The sequence below is a fragment of the Stegodyphus dumicola genome, chromosome 3 (assembly GCF_044657685.1).
Source record: "Stegodyphus dumicola isolate Sdum_Otavi_A_Nest chromosome 3, ASM4465768v1".
NCBI lineage: Eukaryota > Metazoa > Arthropoda > Arachnida > Araneae > Eresidae > Stegodyphus > Stegodyphus dumicola.
The window spans coordinates 206,932,855-206,958,097 of NC_140770.1; the positions used below are offsets into that span (position 1 = coordinate 206,932,855).

The 25,243-nt window shown below is 35.8% G+C and overlaps 1 long non-coding RNA gene across 1 annotated transcript; it reads right to left on the reverse strand.

The window, feature by feature from the left end:
- Window positions 1-382: 382 nt before the first annotated feature.
- LOC146998259 (uncharacterized) lies at window positions 383-25,243 on the reverse strand. Its single transcript, XR_015040049.1, has 2 exons — window positions 24,966-25,243; window positions 383-537 (listed from the first exon to the last, which is right to left on the reverse strand). It is a non-coding gene; the product is annotated as an uncharacterized LOC146998259 (long non-coding RNA).

Here is a 25,243-nt window from a genome sequence, read left to right on the forward strand (position 1 = left end):
TGGTCTCTAAAACTTTAAATTTCAGACATCTTGGGTAATTTTAATTGTGTCAGAATGTATCCTTTTCCATTTGATTAATTCGGCTGTGGAAAACGTTTTCGTCATTCACGTTTTTCTTTACAAGTCCGTATAAAAACTTAAATTTCATATAATTTTACTAAGAGATGTCAGGTAAACAATATTACCGCATTCTGGTGGCTTACATCATTTCTTAAATTTGACATTCTCAGACAATTTCTGAGACATAAAAGCGCTCACTTTCTTTAATGATTTTAAATATTTCTTAAAAGTCACTGACGGCAGGATTTTTCTTTTCTACCATACATCTTTTTCGCTGTATATCTCATGCAATATGTAGTGGTAACAGAAGGTATCAAATAAAAAAGGTTAAAAAATTGTATATTATCAAACTTATATACAGGTTTTGTATAAAGATTTGCCTCGAACAAGAATCGATGGTAGAACCCCTTCATCTGTAGATGAGTATTCTATGATTGTGCTTTCGATCGCGACAGTGTCAGTAATGCATTTTCTGCCCTTTAAAAAAAAAAAATATTATAAATTTTCTTTTTCAAGTAAACGGACAAATTCACATTAAAATAATGACTTTTAAAAATTCTCAAAAGCATCAATAAATCAAAACAATCAAATTCCGAAGACATCAGAACCAAACGTAGGTAAAACGTAGGATCTTACAAAAAGAAAAAGAACTATCTGAAAGCTTTCAGATTTTATATTACGCCCAAAGGGGCGTTTTTTTAATGTTTTGTGTGTTATCTTTATTTATTAACTATCGCACTTAAACCATAAAACCAAAGATATAAAAAAAACAATTTAAAAAGAGCATATCTTTAGAATTTCCGATACGCAATCTCGTGCGCAGGAGATAATTTTTTTTCCGTGCAGTGTTACCATTGCTCGCTTTGAAATCGTTGAGTTTCTTAATGAAAAATTTGTTAAAGTCTTAGAAAATGTGAAATAGATAATAAAACAAATATCAAATTTGGGCTTCCAGATACCCATTTTCGAGTGGAAGACTACATTATTCAAAGTTTGATGTCTCTAGGTACCGGTTCTTTTTTCACAGTATGAGAAACATACCTACATTCATGCAGATCCTTCATTATTTAATTTCTTTATATATAATGCAGGGCTCTAATATTTGATGGCAATAATTTGAAAAGTGAAACGCCGTTTATAGTGAACCAACGCAAAATGCCAAAACGAAATTATTAGCCCTTCTGGGTTAACTCCCTTTAGGCTGGAAAAAAAAAAAAAAAAAAAAAAAAAAAAAAAAAAGAACATCTGGGTTATTTAAGAAATCTAAGACGTAAAGGTCATTTACACCACAGGTTTCTCATTTACGGGATGTAAATGACCCAGTTTTTAAAAGTGTATCACAAACATTCATCACGAAATTATGTATTTTATGTAGTTACTCCGAGCAGTGCTAAGAAATTCTACAACGTGTTACACTAAAATGGTTCAGCTTTTGCATAGCGTCTTCGTGTGATTCTACCCGGCTAGCTGTATTCGAGCCCGTAGTTCATCAGTGATGAATAGTATAGGTTGTTTAGCTACCAAATTTCGGCTAGTTGATGTCCATAAAAATCCTTATGCGGTATTTAATTTTTGGTCTTTGACATATACTTCCAGCTACTAAAATTTTTCAAATGATGGAAACATTCATGTTTTGGAAATTTAAATTTTAATTTCAGTTGTGTAAAAGTTACGAAATCGAATCATTTTGTATTGTTTCCCCGGTCTTGATTTGGCAAAGTTTATATTCGTTCTAAGAAATTAACACACACAAAAGAAAACAAAAAGTGTGTGAGAGAGAGATTGACTTCAGTATGCTCAAAACGGAATTACAACGGCAGCCCTCGTTTATCTTGGTTTATCAGTTCCAGACTCTACCGCGATAGGTGAGTTTCCGCGGAGTTTTATTTATAAATCGAATATTTTCGTAGTTAGAGCTTAAAAAAACTTATTTACGACATAAATACTTTTTTTACATTATTAGAGCCTCTGGTAAAAGTAAAACCCTTTAGTTTAGTATAAAGTAACACCCTTTTAGTCAGCATTACATTCATATTATCCAATATATTAGACAAAATAAGAGAAAATAAGACATATTAGACGTTACAAAGATCATATTATTATTGTGCCGCTCAAACGGGATAGTGATTAGTGACTCTGATTACCTTACCGAAGGGCCTGAGCTCGAATACAGGAGAAGACATGGATGTTTGTAAATGTATAGTGTCTTTGCGGCATGGGGCACTCTAAATATACCGCGAGCCTAAAGTACTCCCGTCTCGATAAGTGGTAGAAAAGAGGGGTGGAAAACCCAACTGGGCAAAATCGTACTGGTGCGTAATTTTTTTGCCAACGACTTAGCGTAGTCTTGAACTCTTTGTCGTGATGAATTTTGTGAGCTTTAAGAATGAATTTTGTGTAAGAGAGATTAGTCAGAACGCACAATAACATATTTTTATTGTACGTTTAATTACAAACAGACAACCACTAACCTATGAAAATAGTCAACTTATTCGATGACGAAGCAATGAAGATGAAGAGATTCGCTGCACAGCAAAGAAGAGCAAGATTACAGCTGCTCTGAAGGAACAATCTCGATAGGAGAATGTTCAGGTGGTGCAGGATCTTCAGCAGGTCGTCTTCCGCTTAAAGTTGGTTTAGTTTAGTTTATTTCGTTATAGCAAAGCACTCGCGGTTATTTGCCTAAAAGGAGGAATGCTTTCGTAGAATTCGTGTGTCCAATTCGCCAATCATGTCTGTACTTTCTTAACAGTTCTCAGGACTTACGAAAGACGTTCAAGTGTAAGGCAAACTTCCTCCTCCTGACTTCCAGGTATTTCTGGCTGCGTTTTCCTCCTGCTTCTCTCTCACAGACTTAGTCACTTCCACCAGAAATCGGAATGCGTCTCCAACAGCTTATTAACGTTTCGCGGGTCATATCCGCGAAACCTTTTCTCCTCCCGGCATCCGAGCTAGCTTAATTGCCTTATCTACTGCGGAGTTGCTTATATCTTTTTTAGGGTGAATCCTCTGTAGTCGTATTTCAAACCACAGTTTCTTTAAGCTTGCCTTCACGGTCTCCGTTTTCACGTCATTTAACACGGCTTGGATGTACTTCACAAAAGTAGTGATGGTACACTTCCGCCAGTATTCCTTCCTCAGAATCTATATCTTCAACGAGACGCTGCAGGATGTTTTCGTGTAAAGGCCTTGAAGGCTCGAACAATTAATGCCTTGATCCATTAGCTGGATCAGCGAAATGGTGTTAGGAGAAAGGAACTCGATCTGCACACTGTCGTTAGGGTAGGTTTTGCGTTCCTTTTCCGAGAGATACAGCTTTGATTTAGAGATGAAGCACTTGTGAAACCGGTCCAAAGACAACTGCTTCGTGATTCAGTCCTTGCCAGCCATAATACATTAGGTATGTTGCATATAATACATTGGCAGCAGGTTCTTGTTTTTATTCTTCATGACCGTAGGGTTCTTAGCCTTGTAGATAAGGGCAAGAATCTCTCAGTATGATTTTTGCTCTCTCAGTATTTCCGCATATACGATAGTCACGCGATGCTTATACGTCTTGAAGCCATAGACCTTGCTCTCATCTTTGAAAATGAATATCCAGGAAAACATTCTTTCCAGAACAATCCTGTTTCGTCCATATTAAACACCTTTTCTGGATTATACTCGCTTTTCTCAATGATCTTCTGGTGTTGTTTACGTAGTTCTTTGCTTCAGCAGAGGTAGCTTCGTGGGGAACGACACCTCTTTTGGAAAGTCTCGAACCAACCCTTGCTCGCCGTGAAATCAATAAACGTTGCGGAAGAGGGTTCTGCTTGAGTTTTGTCAGTCGCAAAGCACTTATAGAGCTGCTTCGCCTTCTTCCGAATGATCAATGAATCCAACGGAATATTTTTGTTGCAGCTGTCGCTGATCTAACCGGCTAAGACAGACTCTGTTTTCACTGTGAACTTCTTACAACCAGGGCCGGATTTAGACTTGATAAGGCCCTAGCTATTTGAGACATGGGGCTCTTTATAAGCCCAGATGTTAAATGTCAGTGCCAAATATGATTTTCGGGTACCTAGACGGTTTTGGGGGGCCTCCAAGAAAGCGCGGGGCCTAAGTTATAACTTGTGGAGTTCATACGCAAATCCTGCACTGATTACTACTTGTCACGACACGTTTTGCTTCCTTGTTGAAAGAGACATATTTTTTTTTTTTTTTATATATATATATATCTTTTAGGAAGGAGCGAACGACAGACTCATTTATGTCGTATTTGCGGACAACCTCCACGATTTTATTGCCATTTTCGATAATTATCCGAGAATTTCACCTTCTGATGGATAGTAAGCATCTTTTTCCGGCGCTTAGTTTTATAATTTTAGAAGAAGCAGTATGTTTAGGAGACATAGTGGGGCTTTGATAAAAGTTTTCAAAAATCGCAGACACTTAACAAGAGCAAAGCTGCTTCCGATGCATAGCGATGTAGGGCGCGTATGTGGGAAACGAACTTGGGTGAGACTGAGCCAATCAGTGGCAAGATAGGAAGAGGATAGCGTAGTTAGTTAGTGAACAGCAAGCTCTGATTGGCTTGGTTTCACCACACCCGATTTTTTGGAAAAAAACCTTCTTGCTCCCACACAAGGAGTGGTTGAGCGACTACACATGGGCGTTGGAAGATTTGCAGGGGTGCCATACGAACAATAATTTTAAATTTCATTGTAATAAAGGGGGGTACTTAGATAACCGAGCACTCACTGTATAAACATTTTAACGAATATATCTGAAAAAGCCGCGAAAGTCGAAGCTCGAAGCGACGAGGGATGACTGTAATTAAAAAAGAAAGAAAGAAAGAAAGAAAAAAAAAAGTCAATTAAATTTTTACTTAATAATATAAATACGCATATAATATAAATAAAAATGTATAGTAATTTGCTCAGTATCCTTTTACTACTAAATTATTACAGGAGTTAATATTGGATCTTTTAGAAAAAAAAATTGGTTCTTTACAATTTTTTTAAAACTAAACACCGGTATTTTAAATTCGAAGGTTCCTTCCAAATCATTAAAGCATTTTTTTTAACTAAGCACTGGTATTTTAAATTCGAAGGTTCCTTCCAAATCACTAAAAACTAGAAAACATACTCTGTGTTTTAAGATGAATTGTCAGTCAGAATTCAAAAGTCAGATGAGATAGAAATTGAGTAAATTCGCCATTGGTGGCTCTCAGTAATAATGAAAACTATTGTACTTACTAGAGGTCTTCAGCAGAGAGCCTTGCTTGTTTATTTCAATATACATAAACTGTTGTACCAATCTGAGCACCCGCATTCAATAAGAACAGTTTTATTTTGCACCATATTAAATGCGTTTATATTCAATTTATTTGTTAAACTATCACATTTGTGTTGTTTTACTCTTTAGTGCAACGCACTGATGTTCTAACATGCATTATGTATTTGAAATTCATCCCTCAGCAATAATGGTAAAATAATCATTAAATTAAAAAGTCACATTCCTTAATTCTTAAAAAAAGAGAGAGAGAGAGAGACAAAAGTTAAAGAAATTTATTACAAAACTTGCAACACTTTACATAACGCATGGATATGAGTAACAATAGGAAAACATGCTTGCTGACATCACTTGTGTGAACGCATAATCTTGTTCCATGTAAATTATTTTCTCGAATTTGTGCGCTCAAGTGATACTTAGAACATCTGTAAATATTTGTGAAGTTTATGACTGGTATTAGAGCATTTCGGAAAAGTACAAGGTCTAGCTAAGCTTAGAATCACTAGTTGTAGACCAATCTCTCTTTTTCCTCTCAAGGTCATTAGATTCTGCAAACAAACTTTATAAGCAAGAAATAATAAAAGGAGTATTTAAACTTATTTTCAGTTTCGAGCATTTCGAAAGCTCACAAATCTTTGTTGTCGATATTGATGTTTTACCGTTACGATTCTTCAAAGCGTAGTAAAGCTGGGAATTGTGCACATTACATTTTATTATTTCTTCCATCTACTCTATTTTTTATGCAGTTTACTGTAGTTATGTGTTACTGCACTTCTTATTTTGAGTGGATGTATCTCGACCCTGAGTTACGAAGCTCACATACGTATGAAAACATTTGATATATTTGCAAATTTGTTCACATTCCTGATGTTTTCTTCTGCGACAGGTTTAAAAGGCGCGAGTTGATACAAATCTATAGATCTTCAGAAAAGTACAGAAGGTTAGCAGACACTTCATCAGTACCCATTTCTTTTCTTAATTAATCAATCCTTGGCTTTGGTTAAATCAATCCGCGGTTTTTAGGTACACTTTTATGGGGGGAGACATTGCATCTATGTCAGGGATTCCCAATCCTATGCCCGTGGACATCATGACGCCCGCCGCTGTGCGATCTCGATAAAAAATGTTTTAATTTTCAATAAAATTATACGTGAAAGTTTTATCATTTTTTAATAAAATAGAAATTTCGTCCAACACATACATCAGCACAAAGCGAAATACGACCGATCTCTTTTTTTTTTTTTTTTTTTTTATGTAAATATGTTATTAACTCTATCCAACTATAAATTCACTTTTTAAAAGTAAACGGTGCCCGCTGTCTAACAGATAGTCTAGAATGTGCTCTTAGGGACAAAAAGGTTGGGGGCCCCTGATCTATGTCAATAACTTTGTAATTATTTTAACAACACCAGCACCCAGAATACATTTTTACTCCCCTTAATTTTTCTTTAAATGGCTCTGAGAATATTGCTTGATTTGAATGAACTTTTGTACTGTCCATAAGTAGCATGGAAGCAAAGCATGGTAAACTAGAACAGAATATGACTCGTCTAGAATATATAAGGCATTTTCTCCCTCCTTTCAACGTGTCTTCGGAGGTAACTGGAAGCATCCCCGAGTACGCTCAACACGTATTCAGGAGGTCCGGAATTCGAATCCCGGCGGATTTATTCAAGTTTCTGCATCGATGTAACCTCATAATTCTACCAACAAGAATATAAGCTTATACTCAAGGGTAATTAAGATAATGGATTAACTCAGGATGAAATTCTGGATTGTTATAATGTCTTGATTTGGAATCTCCTGTAATAATAACAGAAGGGCTGTATCGTTGAACTAAAAAAGCCAGTTCGTACGAACAATAACATAAGCCGGAACTACATGCCAGTAAAAGACTGGCCAATGGTCGTCGAAATATAATCCGGATATATGAGCGCAATGAATTGGAGTTATTGATTTGTACAGTCATTAGGATTTTTTTCGATTTCCGGAAACTGAAGAAATGTGCAATGCCCTTGCCGGGACTCGAACCTGGACATCTTGAATACGCGCCGAGTGTGCTACCGTTACAACACGAAGGCACGCAGAAAAGAGGGAGAAAATACCTTATAGATTATGCTATTATACCTTATTTATTGAAGAAAAGTTATTTTAGTGAAAGAAAAGTTATATTTTCCTTGGGCTTTAATACAGTAGAATTTGATCCGTACAGAGAGTGTCCACAGGGGTCATGTAGCTCGCCGCTGCTCTGGAACATGATCATGAATACATTGATCTCACAAGACCTACCAGAAGACGTAGAAACGATATGTTTTGCTGACGATCTCATGCTACTTATAAAAGAAGTCTCACTTGAAAAACTAGAAAAGAAATTTCAGGAAGTAGTTACAGTGATGGATCGTTGGAAGAGAGAAGAAAACCTGGAATTTAATCTCGACAAGACTTCGGGAATATTATATCTCAGAGGAGGCACTCGCATAAGGAATCCAAGACTCCTATATAATGGAACAAAAATAAAATTCGTAGCAAACATGAAATACCTGGGAGTAATCATAGTCAACAAATTAAGAACCAGAACATTTCAACTACATTCATAAGAAATGTGAGGAAATTTTGAATTTTTATGAACATAATTTTATACGGGACGGTCTAGCAAGAAAAGGTATTTTAATACGCCAAACCCATAAAAACGTTATAATTCCAATCAGAACTGGTATGATTATGTTATACTTTCAAAGTATTGAAGATCCTAACTGTCATATTTTTAACTTCCCAGATATCGGGATCGAGTGTTTTATAACTCTTTCACGTTTCCATTTCACTACTACATAGTTCATATATCCGGTATCAGGAAGTTACAAGAAATCTCACTGATAGATCGAGTGATATGAAAATTTTGCTAAAATTAAGCTTCACTCAACACGTATTCTGCTTTGAATCCCGAATAAATCTACGAATGAAGAATTCGATGATGTTATCATACTAGCCGACACTGAGAAACCTTAACTCTGAAGGCAGAGTGGGCTGTCCGTAGGCAGAGAGGCACAGTGGGCTAAAGGGGCTGTCGGTAAAAACTTTCGAACAGTTATACGCACAGACAGTGTGTCTAATATTGAAGCTGTCAGTAGTTGTACCTCTAAAATGAACTGTTATATACTACTAGGGAACTTCTCAGTGGCGACGTTCTCATCCCCTGCAATTAATTAAAGCTCGCGTAGGGCACGAGGAAAATAAATGGGCGGGCAATGATGGAAAAGGTAGCAATAACATACACATGGCCAAGTTACGGGACACATTTTTCATTCTGGAGTCAACCCTGAAAAGAAGAAATAAATTGTAAGGATCTTAAGTTTTACTAACGTTTATTTTATTTTAAATCTTTACTATCACTTCTTATTTTCTACTTCCGGCCAGAATTATAAGCGTGAAGGTTTTTATGCAAAGTTTGTCTGGCGAACGCCAAGTATTTAAGTGTGGCCTTTTTGCCAAGCGAGAGAGAGGAAGCAGTGAGTTCGAAGCAGGCCGCTTACCTTAGAAGTTACGCAGTTGCTATTTGCCTTCCAGGCCAGAGGTTTTAATCCTCTTAATAAATTAAACGTATTGTAGTGTTCACAGTCTCTGTGCTACATACGCTTCCTGTTATTATAAGGCCAATCTTCCACGTGTGTTATTCTAAAGTTAAATTAGAGTTTAGTTTTATTTTTTATACCTTTTACGTTAGACCCCGAGTGGAGGGTCATTGTATTCCGAAGTACGGAAGTCATTGTATATAAAGAAAAATAAAGGGTTTTGTATACCCTTCGTCTGTATCCTGTCTACTTACTACAATTAGTGAACATAGCTTTAGTAAGCTCTCTGTTCCTAGTCAGGTCATTGTATGTTTCCGAAGAAGGTTAGAAGAAACATTGAACCTGATAGTGGCGCCCGACGAAGAATAACCATGGCCGAATTTCAAGAAGAACCTGTGCTGCCTGCAGAAACGGCTCAGAATCCAGAAATGCCAGCTGCCGCCCTGGAAGGATTTGGTTACATCGTCCAGACCATGCGCGCTTCGATGAAACCAGAAGCAACTTTTAATGGAAACTCACCGGTAACCAGTTTTTTGGAAAAATTGGATGACCACTTCATGCTCTACCCCGTGCACGAGTTTCAAAAAGTTACCTTAGCTACCAGCGCTTTGAGGGGCCAAGCGCTTAACTGGTTCAAATGTATCGGCAGAAGTCTCTTGGGTCAAGCAGGAAGTCCCACCTATACTTATGAAAATTTCAAGACTGCCCTACTAAAAGCCTTCCCTGTTGTAAGGGATCGTGCGAAATTAGAAACGGAACTTTTTAGCATATATCAACAAAGAATCGAAAACCTGTCGAGCTTTATTTTAAGAAAAATTCACGTTTTCAAGCTCTTGTATGGAAACCGTCCGGATCCTGAAATAATTCAAGTGATTTTGCCGAGGTTACTACCCCAAGTGCAAGACTTTATTGAATTAAGAAATCCCACTACACTGGAAAAGTTATTTGAGCTAGCAATCCAGTTTGAAAGTAGAAGAACGGCGGACGTCGAAAGAAGACGCCAATATCAACAGCGAAACCAATTTGGTACGCCAAGACTACAACAAACTCAAGCATACGGCTACGGAGAAAAAGCGAATCAGTGGGCAAGGAAACCCGAGCATTCAACAACAGCCGGCGAACGTCGACAGTTCAATAGCAACCCAGGAAAAAAGTCTCAAGGCCAGGGGAAAAAGAAGGAAAGCACGGAAAGGAAAAATAATTTAAACTAAAACGGATTTCTGCTGACGAGAGGGTGCGGAAATCCGAAGGCCACGAAAACCCCTCTTCCTTCAAGTTAAATACAGTAATGGTGAAAAATTTGACTCTTCCGAAGATTGAAGTGTTGGTAAATAATATCCCGGCCACCGCACTCCTGGATACCGGCGCGCAGTGTTCCTGTGTGGCAGAAGTCTTTTTTAGAAAGTATTTTCGCAAATACCGCATATATAATGCGGATAATACGACAGTATTAGCGGCGCAAGGAAAAGAATGTAAGTGCGTAGGTAAAGTACCTTTATATATCCGTATCAAGGACGAACAAGTAAAGGTGATGTTTTTTATAGTAAAGAATTTGCAAGCACATTTAATCCTAGGAATAGACTTTCTTTCAGACGCACAAGCTACACTGGATTTTAATGAAGCGTCCCTTAGGCTGACAATGAAACCAGTGCGTGTAGAAAAGGTTGAACCGCCAAGGTTAAATCTTGACCACCTGCCTAATGACGAGCAAGATAGAATCCGACAAGTGGTAAGTGAATTTGCTTCCTTATTTAGTGATATTCCAGGATTTACTCAGGTTACTAACCATAGTATTGACACCGGACATGCATTGCCGGTTCGTCAAAAACCATACCGGTATGATAAGAATAAGGAAAAAATTATAGAATGGCATATTACCGATATGCTACGTAAAAAGATCATAACGCCCATCTCAAGTAGTTATGCTAGCCCGGTGGTTTTATGTAAGAAAAATAATGATTATCCTTTGGAGCATCCAAAAAGGTGGAGATTCGCTATTGATTACCGTAAATTAAATCCCATAACGAAATATCCGGTATATCCGTTACCGATCATAGAAGAAATTTTAAGGAACATAAAATCAACCAAATTTATGACGACTTTAGACTTAACGAATGGTTATTTTCAAATAGGGGTCAGGCCTGAGGACGTGCCTAAGACTGCTTTTATAACCAAGTCTGGCACTTATGCATTTTTGCGTATGCCGTTTGGCCTTTCTGGGGCCCCAGCAACATTTCAGCGATGCATGGACATTGTGTTAAGACCTGTTCTTGGAAAGTCCACATTTATCTATTTAGACGATATCATTATTACTAGTGATAATCTCGACCAACATATACAGGATTTAAGACAGGTGTTTTCTTTATTAAATGAGGCCGGTCTAAAAGTTAATGTCGAAAAGTGCAAATTTGCAGCCCCTGAATTAAAATATTTAGGTTACAAAATATCGCAAAAAGGGATCGAGACAGATGAATCAAAAATAATCGCTGTACAAAAGTATCCGACTCCAAACACTGCAAAGAAGCTCTCTTCTTTTCTAGGACTTTGTTCATATTATAGGTCCTTTATAAAAGATTTTGCGGCTATCGCTGAGCCATTGTTAAAATTAAAAAGAAAAAAGGCAAGATTCTCGTGGACGGCCGAAGCCAATAGTGCTTTCGAAAAATTAAAACAAGCATTAACGCAAGCCCCTGTGTTGAAATTTCCTGAAAAGGATGAAAATTTAGAAATTTCAGCGGATGCTTCGGATTATGCGGTAGGAGCGGTACTTTCGCAAAATCAGCAGCCCGTGGCATATTTTAGCCGAACTTTAAATCAAACACAAAGAAACTATTCCGCGACCGAGAGAGAGGCACTTGCAGTTCTGTTAGCAGTTCAAAAGTTCCGAGTCTATTTTGGAAAGACGCCGATAACAGTATATTCTGATCATGCGGCGGTAACTAGATTGTACTCAGGGAAAAATTTATCCCCAAGGTTAATAAGATGGGCACTCAAGCTGCAAGAATATAATCTGGTAATCAAGCATACCCCCGGAAAGGAAAATATCGTAGCAGATGCCCTATCACGAATTAAATTAGACGAACAGGGTAATACCGTAAAAGTTGCAATGCTTACAGCGTGTACAATAAATTATCGAGAAACTGTAATAACCGAACTGGGTAAGGATCCTGAGTTTGGAAATATTTATGAGTATTTGAAGGATCCTGAAAATTTTAGCCACCAAGATATTGTGGCGATAAGAAATAGGGCGGCCCATTACGAACTAAAAATGGTCTATTATTCTACACAAAAACTACGAATTCCAACAACGAATTTCGACCTGTTATCCCAGCTAGTCTTAGATTAAATATCCTGCAAGAGCTCCATGACAGCCCTTTAGCTTCTCATGCTGGTATTCGAAAAACTATCCAACGCGTACGCGAGGCAGTCTACTTTCCTGAACTGCAAAAGTTAACAAGGGCGTATGTCCAGTCCTGCCCAACATGTCAAGCCGTTAATTATATTAATTTCCGCCCGGCCGAGTTTCTAAATAGTATTAAATCCGAATTTCCAAATGAAATAATTGGCATCGATTTATTGGGCCCTTTCCCAAAAAGTCAGTTAAATAAAAGTCGCTATCTCCTTGTTATGGTTGATCATTTTAGTAAATGGACCGAAATTGTTCCCTTAAAACGAGCCTCCGCGAAATTAGTTACTGATTCTATTTTAAATAAATATATTTTAAAATACGGGGCGCCCCTAAAAGTTATATCGGATAATGGTCCTCAATTTGTAAGTAATATATTTGAAGACATGTGCCAAAAACTGGGCATACGTCATTTAAAAATGGTCCCGTATCGGCCGCAATCAAATATAGCGGAACGGGTCAACAGAAATATAGTGAAAATTATCCGTAGTTATGTTAAAAATTTTCATAAAAGCTGGGTTAACTATGTCAATGAATTTGCTTTCGCCCTTAGGACCGCAAAACATGATACAACGGGAAAAACTCCTGCTGAGTTATTTCTAGGCAGAAAGATTATAACACCGTTAGATAAATTATGTTATGTGCAACAAAGAGCCCCAGAATTTACAATGGGTGATATAGAAAAACTAATAAAAGAAGCAAAAAAGAATACGGAAGTAGCACAAAAAAAACAGAAGTTATATTACGATCTGAAACGACGGGGAGTAACTTATAAAGTAGGGGATGAAGTACTAAAAATTAAGCATTCACTTTCTTCAGCATCAGAAGATAAAACTGCCAAACGTTTTCCACGATTTGAAGGACCATATGTTATAGAAAAAATAACTCACGCTGTTGTAGTGTTAAAGGCCAGAAATGGTGAAACTTGTTCCGCAAATATTGATCAAATTAAGCCCTACTTCGATCGTAATAAAATGCAAATCTTTTCAGATCTTTTGCAGGATCCGGCACGGCAGACACCGCAGGTACAAGTTCCAAGGTGGGAAAACGACAAGTACAAGGGCAAGCCAATGAGAGACAGAAGCAAGTGAAAAGAAAATTGCCCCGCGGAAAAATTGAAGGTAAAAAGAAAAAGAAGCCGTTCCACCGTCCAGAAAACAGAGTTCACGAACACCCCCAGAATGAAGAAGGGAGAAGGACGACGTATGTGAAGAGGACCAGAAGAAAGGACGGCAACTATAACCCGGCTTTAAAACGGAGGATCGACTCATCCGACAGAACTCTCCGCAGCAAAAGTCGCCGAACTGCGGAAGGGCCATCAGCGGCGGAGGAAAAAGTACAAGAAAAATTTGAACGGCCAACAACGAGGTCCAAGCAGGATCATGACAGAAGTTTCCCGGTTCCGCCAAGACCAGCTGCCTTCAAACGGCCAAGACCACAAGCAGAGGGAAAAAGGAAGGTGTTCAAGGGTGGCCGTACTGGTGAAAAACGGAAGCTTCCAGAGGAAAGCACTGAAGGGCGAGCCCGTACAAGAAGGAGGATAAACCAGGCTACGGTCTGCAGTACCTTTAAAGACTGGGCCCAGAAAAGGATGTCCGAATATTACAAAGATAAGTAAAATTTTATGTTACGTTGCAAACTTAAGTTAATCTTTCATTCTTACTGCAAGTGGCAGATTTCAAGAAGTTTTACCTCATGCGAGGTCTACCTTTATCGCCAAAAAGGCGAGAAATGAGTTGTGACCGATTTTCTTATTATGTTTTTCAATTACTCGCGCGTAAAACTAAAGTTGATGTATAATAGCGTTGTGTAAAGACTTAAATATTGTAAAACGTTATTGTATAAATTTTATTTAAAACATTCTAGCAAGAAAGAAGTTTTAGTCTGAAAGACTTTTTGAAATGTAGTATTATTTCAATGTAGAAAGAATTGGCACTTGCTTTGAAAAGAATAGAAGTTAACAATGTACTACTAATGTATGTTTTCAAATGTGTAAAATTAACGGCATGTTGATATGTTCTTATATACATGTGTTCTGTTATTTTAAATGTTAAGAAATACCGTGATATGGTAAAAGTGAAAGTAATGTTAAAAATTTGTTATTCGTGTGACTGTAAAGACTAAATCATGGCGAATATATGTTAAAGGTTGAATGATGTAGTTAGGCTCTCTGACGCTACACTTTAGAGTTAGCCACTTTTAGAATAGTACCTCAGGGTTTAGAGTTGAAAGTAGGGTGTGTTAAGAGGTCTCGTTATGTTGAATTTTAACACGTTAGTGTTTTGATTGTAGGAGGAAGTGTTGAACACATAGACATAAACACATTCGTGTTTGGTGTTCTTTTACAACACATGTCAGAGAGCAAGGGGAGAGATAATTAAAATAGTCATGAATGAAATAAGAATGTTAAGAGAAGTATATTCTATATGTTATTTGCAATGTTATTGTGTAACATTTCATTAAACTAGTTTTCCTTCCAGATCTCTGGAAGGAACCAGAATTGAATAAAGCTCCTGTTTAGATGCAGTACAGATGAAAAAAAAAAAAAAAGATTGTTGTAGATCCTGGGAGCTGCTATTGTAACAAATTTCTTTCTTTTAAATTTTCTAGTTTCTAACGAAGTTATGATTGTAAAAAGTTGGCCTCGCGTTATATTCTAGAGCTAAAAGTTTTCAACAAGGTCGTTTTAGACCTCAGTTTCAAACTAATTAACTCTGGCGAGAAGTATGTAAGGATCTTAAGTTTTACTAACGTTTATTTTATTTTAAATCTTTACTATCACTTCTTATTTTCTACTTCCGGCCAGAATTATAAGCGTGAAGGTTTTTATGCAAAGTTTGTCTGGCGAACGCCAAGTATTTAAGTGTGGCCTTTTTGCCAAGCGAGAGAGAGGAAGCAGTGAGTTCGAAGCAGGCCGCTTACCTTAGAAGTTACGCAGTTGCTATTTGCCTTCCAAGCCAGAGGTTTTAATCCTCTTAATAAATTAAACGTATTGTAGTGTTCACAGTCTCTGTGCTACATACGCTTCCTGTTATTATAAGACCAATCTTCCACGTGTGTTATTCTAAAGTTAAATTAGAGTTTAGTTTTATTTTTTATACCTTTTACGTTAGACCCCGAGTGGAGGGTCATTGTATTCCGAAGTACGGAAGTCATTGTATATAAAGAAAAATAAAGGGTTTTGTATACCCTTCGTCTGTATCCTGTCTACTTACTACAATTAGTGAACATAGATTTAGTAAGCTCTCTGTTCCTAGTCAGGTCATTGTATGTTTCCGAAGAAGGTTAGAAGAAACATTGAACCTGATAAAATGAGGGCAAAAGTTGGCAATTTTGGAAAAGAGAAAACAGTGCGCATCACCTATGACTATTTTACACTACTCTTGTCAGAAAACTCTAAAGTCAGAAAGCTCCATGCTGACCTAACTATACACTGAACACTATCCTGCACTGGCCCTGTCTATAAGAGTTGGACCAGTGCTTCTGTAGTAAAGTAGGTAATTTCAGACATTACTTACATGACTGTACCCTAACATAGGACATGAATCTCTTAGAGCCCTCTGAAAATAACGTTCAGACCTGGAGTGCTCGATTAGTGAAAAATGAAAAGATCTAACGAAAGCTCTCAAGGTAACTGTATATATTAACTCTAATGCTGATAATATTTGGATCTTTCATATAGCACGTTACTTCTAATCTACAATGCGAAATTCACTGTTCATTCTCATCTAACATTTTAACTGTAACTCGCATATTTTAGTCATGTGCCTAAACCGTAATGCTGTAAATAGTAAGTAAATATTTCTGTGAATTATTATTTTGATACTTACATATATTCTGTAAAACGTTCCTATAATATTTGGCACAGTATGTGCTTCTGTGAAATTTGATGTAAATAATCCTGTAATTTATACATTATAACTTTTAAGCTTATCACATATTGTTCACTTGTAACAATGCGGGATTCCCAAATAAAGGGTCTTGAATGCCCATTTAACTCTACAATGTTTTTTTTAAAATTATTTTTTAAATTATATCCTCTACCCAGACCTCGAGGGCCTTGGCTCTGGTGCATAGATAATAAATCTCTTCCTCCGGAGGACACGAAATGAGCTTAAGCATCAGGTCTGTTGTCCTCATGAAGGTGCAGAGGCAGAGAGCCGACAATGAAAACAATAATAATGTAAAGCATAAAGCGCCTTATAAAAAAAAAGGCTCAGGAATTGTCAAATTTTGCAATGTAGAAAAAAAGGGAGAAGCTTTATGAGAAACATTGAAAAATTCTGCGCTCCTTATCGTAAAGTTTTTGAGGAGTTGCATCATTGTTCCAAACAAAAGCCATTAGATTAAAAAAAAAAAAAAAAAAAAAAAAATGTATCACGTACTTAACGTACTTAAAAAGTAATAAAAAATTTTTCATAATTTTTCAGCTGTTTTGCTTTTTCCTTTTATTTACAACAGCATTTAGATTTGTTTAATTTATGCATATTTTCTCATACACCTAAACATATTTTTTCATAGCAAGTTAACTTTTCGGAACGCGATTTTGCTGTACGAACAATATGTTAATGAGGTTATCCCAACGTTCGACGAGAGTTTGCTGTGCCGACTTGTTCCCAGTGCATTAGCAGTGTAGCTCCGCCTCAATTTTAATCCTCTGCCACGAAACCATTTGGGAGGACTTTCGTCTCGCATCATGTACTTATAAACAGCCACGTATTTATAAACAAATACCATGTATTTATAAACATCATTGCCTTCTCCAGTGCTCGAACCCGGGCCGCATGAGACGGCAGTCAACATCGTTAATCGTTATACCGATTCACAGTAGCTTCGTTTATTGACCATCTAGTCTCCAGTGCCATTTCCAGCCATGTCTTCTCCGATCAACTGGAACTCTGTTGATATGTGGGGTTGTGTACAATGATGCATCTCTGTTTGTCCTGGGCGTCAGTGGCCCTCACGGTACGTATTTGGAGACGGGCTGACATGTGCATGGATTCTGCTTTCATTGAAAAAAGTTGTAATTCTCCTACACCTGCAGTAACTGTCTGAAAAGCCAGTTTTTACGAGAACTAGAAACTCTTCAGTTCTCTACAGGATTCTAACAGCAGCATAGTATATTGAGGCGATTTTAAGAGAAGAATAGCACTGCCGCTTTTGCTAGAATACCCTAAACTATTTTCAAGAGTGCCCGGCCATACATGGCCTGACTCCCATAAAGCTGCCTCCACAATGCGACTATCCTTTCTATGATTAGCACAATAGCTCAAACTCTCACTGGTTGATAATTGAGAAAGGTTGGGCTATTAAATAGTAGGTACTGTCATCATATGTGACGTAGGAGGGACGCGCCTATGCTCATCCCAGAATGTTAAAAAAAAACTGGCCTGACAAGTCATACCTTAAGATACCAATGAACTGTATGCGATTAAATCACTCTAGCTAGTCACTTGTTATTGAATTCTTAAATTTTTGCAATTATTTCACTTGAATAAGGGACCTTATTATTCTGGGATTATCATGATATCTCTTCTTATTTGTGTACGTTGTACATTCAATTTTCAAACCACGTAAATAATTATTTCAAGGATTTTTTTCCCCTTGAGGAAGAGCATTTTTTTTCTCAGTTATACTATTTGTCAATTCATGTCTGTATTACATTACTGTAATCCGATGCTAGCACAAACTACAAAAATTTATTAAGTATAATTTTTCATTCAATTATCATGAAGGAAATTTAGAAAAGATTAGAAAACATGTATGAAGGGATCGAAGTGGTTAATTTAACTGGATAATCATTTTATTTTTTCAGTTTTGATCAGTTACTCAGTGTCCAGATATTTCTTTTTGTCACTGGAGTATATCTCAACATTGGAAAGTCTAACTTCGCATTTGCTTGTATAACAGGTTTTTAAAACTCTTTTTGCCTCGTTTTCTCTTTTCAGCATTTATGAATAGTAAATTTACACCTGTTTTTGAATAATTTATACAGTTACCGAATTTTTTGCATTTATGGGAAAAGTGAATCGCTTTTAAACAAAATTAGCTGTAATAGCTACGTTTCTTGTGTTAAAGAAATTTGAAAAATAAACTTTGTACAGTTTAAGAGGTTTGATTGATCGTATCTGCAACTGGCTGCATTTAAAGACTGAGTTAATTTAAGCTTTGTTATATAGAACACAGCAATTTTAATTTAGTATAAAGCAATATACAAAAAGGCCCAAAAATTGAAGTTACCATTATTATTGGTTTATTATATTTTTCATTTGTTATATTAAATTATTATTACTGTATACTTGCTATGCTTTATTGTTATTATTATTATAAATTATATTATTATTATGTTTATTATAATTAATTATTATTACCTTAATTACATTATTATTAATATTATGTTTATTATAATTAATTATTATTATGTTTCCTCCATCTTTGATATCCATCATATCTGTTTTTGTTGCAAAAATATAAGCAGATAATATGCTTACTTGAAGTCCTGTCACCTTAAAAATAAAACATAACTGGTATTTATAAAATATTAATGCTTTTCTTCATATTGCAAGTACAGAGGAACATCGGATCACAAGCGCCTCACATCACGAACAATTCGGTTCTGAACAAAAAATGCCTCGGATGACGAACGGTGTCTCGATGAAACGAAGACACAAGTCAAGATCATATGACTTTCAAAGGTGTTTTGAAGTAATTTGTGCCACATCATTTTAATTGCTTAACTCTTATTAACAAAGCCCGGCAACAAATGATTTACAGAAACATGAATGCTGCTTGGAAGAAATTACGGGCAGACTGAGCCGCAGGCAGAGACTTCGCACTTTTACGTTTAGGACATTTTTTTTATCTATGATATTGTGTCTCTAGGCAAAATTATAGGCTAGGACGTTAACAGTGGAGAAGTGACTAGGAAATTGTAAAAATGAGCGCAATAGGAGAACTTCAGAAGCAGCAATAAAGAATGATTTTGGCAGAAATATCTTCAGAGAAATACGAGGAAAGAAAAATATGACGCTAGTTTTCTGATCCGCGAAATATATGCAAAGAGGTAAGATGACACAAAGTTTTGACGTACAGATTTCACGCTAACAAAGCAGGAGCTGGCTACACAACAAGCGTTTTCAATGACTATGCCATGTCTCACTTTAGAAACATTTTAAAACAAAGGCAACAACAAATCATATTTGCAAAATTTTGTCAGAGGTCCAGTAAGTCTCAAATAGAGTGGCGCTTAGAGACAAAGAAGAGACAAAAGAAGGTGTCTCCTAAAGACAGTTAATCTGATGTTTTAATGAAAATGAATTTCGCATCAAAACAATGACATCTTCCACATCATTTTTCACTTATGCCGTCCACTTTCCTTTCTACAGTTACAGTCAGAGCTTAAATTGCGCCGGAGCCCGGCTCCGGTACTTCTTAGTTTTTGGGATATATTCTAATTCTAGTCGGAGCGCACCGGAGCCCTAATTAAGAAGGCTCCGGCACTTTTTTATGTCACGGAATAATTATTTTAGTAGAAATTCGATCTAGAAAATTTTATTTTTAGCAATAAAATTAATAAATTATTAATAAAATTAAATAATTATATTAAAAATCGCTTATTAAATTTTAATTTATCTCTTTACATTTTATTTAATTTTAATTATTTAATTACTTTACGTGTTGATTATTATAATAAATAGTAATTGATTAATAATAAATTGGGAATTAATTAAGCAATAATTACAAGTTAAATAATGTTTAATAACTGTTAATTAGCAATATCAATTAAATAATTATGAATTAATTTGATACTCATTAACTATTTAATTTTTGAATTATTAATAATTTTAATAGTCTTTTTGTTTATTTATTTACTCTTGTTCCTCTTTCGTGATAGTCTTTCATAGGGCTCCGGCACTTCTACTTTTAGAAATTAAGCCCTGATTACAGTGAAATTATATTACGCTTTCATCTTTTTTTATTAATTTCTTATTGTGTTCATGTTTTTTGTTTGATATTTAGTTACTTCCATTGGTTTTGGATTACGAACGTACACAGAATATTGTTATAAAGTTAAATAAGCAATTATCGAGGTCCTGGAACGAACTAATTAATTTTATATTAATTCCTATAGATGAAAATTATTTAGGATTATGAAAATTTTCTTTCTTTCAGGAACGAATTAAATACGCGAACCGAGGTTTCACATTTCATTCGCAATTTTTAAAGCTTGAACTATAGCAGAAGATTTAAGTAACATTTGCTGAATACTCCATTATTTTGGAAAAGCTTACTAAAGCAATACATATCAATTCACGCAAATCATTGACAAAACTCACAACAGATGACAGCACTGCTTTAGGTACAATGCTGCATCGTGGAGAAATTTTGAGTTGACAAATTGTACGCACGATTCTCGATTTAAGCAGTGGGTACGTTCCGCACGATACCGTGTAAAAGAAAAATACTAAAATAGAGTAATAGTAGATGGGTTTCTTTGTGTAAAAATCAGTTCAGGATACAAAATAATAATAATCGTTATCGTTTAGTGTATCTTAATTTTATTAAAAAAGATAACATTATATATACAAATAAATTTTTAAAAATATAACAAAGATTACACAATTTAAGTGGGTAATTTATTATACCTCTGTTAAGGTAGGCTATGTACATATTCAACTCAAATGGGTAAAAGTATAGTTTAGCGATACCCCTTGGCGAGTTTTGGCGGTACATGGATACCGATTTTATGCAATTCTTTGACTCGTTATTTTGGCTTGCGAAGCAGAGGTTTTTGCGCCAAAAATCGCTGCTACACAAAGCCAAAATAACAAGACAAACAATTGCACAAACTCGGTATCCATGTACACATCGACATATTTTCACTTAAAAAAAATTCCCGAATCGCACAAAAATGGCATCGCGCCCTCTTTTAACTTTATCCATGTACACGTCAACCTATTTTTACTTAAAAAAATCCCAGAATTGCACAAACTTGCATTGCGCACACTCTTTACTTTATCCATGTACACATCGATATATTTTCACTTAAAAAGTCAAAGGAGCACCAAATTCTACAATATAGGCAAACAAAAAGTACATAATCTCAATAAAATACATTTTAAACCAAACAATAAACTAACATAAAAAAGGAAAAACATGTTATACATTTAAGCACTACCAGAAGCAAATATTCACTTACCATGATTTTCGAATTCGCTTCGTACACTCAGAGCCACGTAAAAATCAAAATATCAATCATACTCAAATGACATTTTTCAAACCAGGTACTCTTTCTGATTGGACGCTTCACAAAGTGACCATCTGAACCTTTCTTCCTACAAAACCATTCAAATCCATCTAAACGGTTTTTACGTTCGACTAGACGCATATCCTTCCTACATACAGGGCACTTATAATGGCTACTAAGTAAACCTTCATTTACACACCAGTCAATTAAAGCTCTTTTCCCCTTTTGCTCCAAATCGTACAGAAACTTCAAATTAATCTTACTACATTCGGCCATTCTACCGTTTAAAGAATCAAACCAACATACACCATGAAAACGCTTACAAAACATCCCATGATTCAAAATTTCCCAGAATCATGCACCCGATTACGTCGCAATAGGGTTTCCATAACATTCAACTACTCAGACTTCCATAAATGAAACAACAACTTGGCGATAAATCAAACAACAACATGGCGATAAATCAAACAACTTCGCCATAATACAAGGGGTACCTTAAAGTCTACTCTACCTCTCAAATGTTTCAAACATATTTTTCTGTTGCAGGCCTCCAGGGATTGAATCCGCTGTTATTGGACATCTTTCGCCAACGTCATAACTTTCCTTGCATGAACCTTATAAGACCTTATCTCTTATAAGGTCCAAGTTTCCTTGGGGCTGGTGCGATCCTCTAAAATGATTTTGAATTTTTCTTCCTCATTGGAAAACTTCTGCTCAGCAGTTAATTCAGCGACATACTCAGCCGTAAGCCTTCTCGCCAATCAAAGCCTACTCGACCAACTGCATGTACCACAATTATGATAATTGAAAGCAATAATTGAAAAGAGATGGGGTTCGAAACTAATATGCTTAGTTTTAAACATTCTGGCCAAATTAGTCTTAACCATGCATTCAGAGGACGGCTTTAATTCTGATAACAATATACCAACATTGTACGCAGTCCTTTATTGAAATTTTTTCCATGCGTCCATAATTATAAGAATCTTTAACGAACGTGTCCAAGATACAGCGGAAAGTTCTTTTAATGTAATATGCTTTAAATGTCGCAATACTACTCTGATTTTGCTGCTATTGCGCGGCAGGAATAAAACTTTCGTATTTGAGCGTTTCAGTGTAATATGCCCATATCTGCAGATGTATTGTCTACAAATAATAAGATATCTTTATTCTCTGCGTATTTTCGTGTTTCAGGAACGAAAAGGTTTTTGAAAACATTCCGACAGTCATCCATGGTTTTATATTCGACATCCAATGTCTTGTAGATTATTCAAGTCGACAGCTTTTATTCGCGCCTAAACGATTTGCTCGATTAATAAGTAAAGATTTCATAATACACCCTGAAGGACTGCTACGCATTAACAAAGTAACATGATATTTTGCAACTTTAAAACCATTAGCAGTTTTTCAGCTTTCTCTAAATTTGCATTTTTTTCCCCCCTGTTTCATTTGCTTTGAAAACTTAGTCCAAGTGTATTCTCCCTCTAGTTATTTTGGATAACTACGAAACAAATTCTTCATTTACTGTTTCATCAGGGAACACCTTTTATTTTAATGCTACACATTGCATGTGTTTTCAGAAATCGAAACAGCCATTTCACGCCTACAGTAATTCATTATTCTCATTTTGAATAGAAGAGTCTCTACAGCATCACTCGATTCCCGTTCATCAATCTGCTTATAAAAATAGCCATCTGCTGATTACTGTTGTCATCCATGAAAATCTTTTTTTTTGCGTATTATCTTCTATATTACTAGAGTATACTCTTCCATATTACTAGAGCTTTTTCTATTTTTTTAATGATAACACCTGTTGTGTATGATGTTGATTTTGCACTAAATTTTGACCCAGAAGATACTGACTGTCGCAGCTTCATTTTTGTAAGAGTTTCTCACTGTGGCTTATTTTTAAACAAGCTCTCTAGCCATAGATGTTGAACCTTGTCTGTTTTTAAGACAATCTAAAATTGTTAACGTAATCTCCACCAATGAAATTGGCTTTCTTTTAAGTATGCTTCGTAATTTTGGCGTCACCCCGCATTTTAAAGTTTATTTATATTGCCGAATATCAAGAAAATACGTCGAACAAACAGATCATGTTAGCCGTCTACGATGTCCAACCACATAGCTGACTGAAGTGGTTCTACCAATTTCTCTCCTTCCACATACCTTTCAGTGGATGCCGATTTGTAAGTACTTGCAACAAGTGTAGAAAATTCCAAAAGTTAATGGTATTACTATTACGCATTGTTAAAATAATGTACGAGTAATAATAATTATTAGTTGTTATTTCTTTTGCACCATGTCATTCTGAAGCCGTGCGGAGGAAAGCATGTTTACAAAGAGAAACTGAGTACTTGGATTTAGCCATCAGCCATTCCTCAGGAAACGTCTAAGCAGAAATGCACTACTATTTAAGAATTCCGATATTTTAAAATAAATAAAAATGTGAAAGCGTTCAAATTATAACTGTCGCCTATAAGGGCTGTTTCAAAGTTAAATATGGTTTATCCGTACAGATTTATCAGAGATGACCAAAGTGGAATATTGAAATATTTTATAGGATACGAGATGAGTACACACTTAAACTAACATGGGGACATCATGCATAGATTGTAGTATATTTGAAAAGTAAAAAAACATGTAACGTAATTCTATAAAAATATTTAATGTTTTTAATTAGGGAACTACTCTGAGATGCGCCCTCAAGTCGCCAAATATTTTTGGCGAGAAACTTCACGCTGCCATGTTACTATCTAAATTTTTTGTCTATATTTCGAACTTTAAGCTTAAAATGTCTCCAAAAACGCGGTTTTCGCACATGCAAAAACTACATTTTGAACACACGATTTAAACTAAAAATCCGAAACAAAAACAAAAAATTTAGATAGCAAAAACGTAAAGTTTCTAACCAAAAATTTTTTAACTTAAAAAAAGTCTACGAATGGCACAATGTAGGCAACGAACGAATTTACAAATTACGCACACCTCGCTTTAATAAATTAACATAACAACAATAAATTTCAAAGAATACCATGTACACAGGAACCTGTTTAAACTTAAAAAAACATCTACGAATTGCACAATTTAGGCAAGGAACGAATCTACGAACTACGCACACCTCGCTTTAATAAATTAACATAACAATAAATTTCAAAGAATACCATGTACACAGCATCCTGTTTAAACTTAAAAAAACATCTACGAATTGCACAATTTAGGCAAGGAACGAATCTACGATCTACGCACACCTCGCTTTAGTAAAATAACATAATAGCAATAAATTTCAAATAATACCATGTACACAGCGTTCTGTTTCAAAAACAACAATAACGACAGAAATTCATACTAAATAACCAATGAACATAACATTCTACAAAATAAAAACAAGAATAAAATAAAATGCACTTACCATGAATTAATGCTTTCTCGAGCAGCAGAAATACCAATTTCATACCGCCTTTAACATGCCGCCACGTAATCACTATCGTATTTACATGACAGCCAGACACACTCCAGAAAATTCATACTATGGTTCACAAATAAATAAAATCACAAATCCCTACTTCTATCATGCACAGCCATTAAAAATAATCTCCCAGACCCTCTTTCCACAACTCCAAATACCCACTACCCTTCAACAGGATGGCCACAATTGATATATCCTTTTATCGAACTTCAATTCAACAA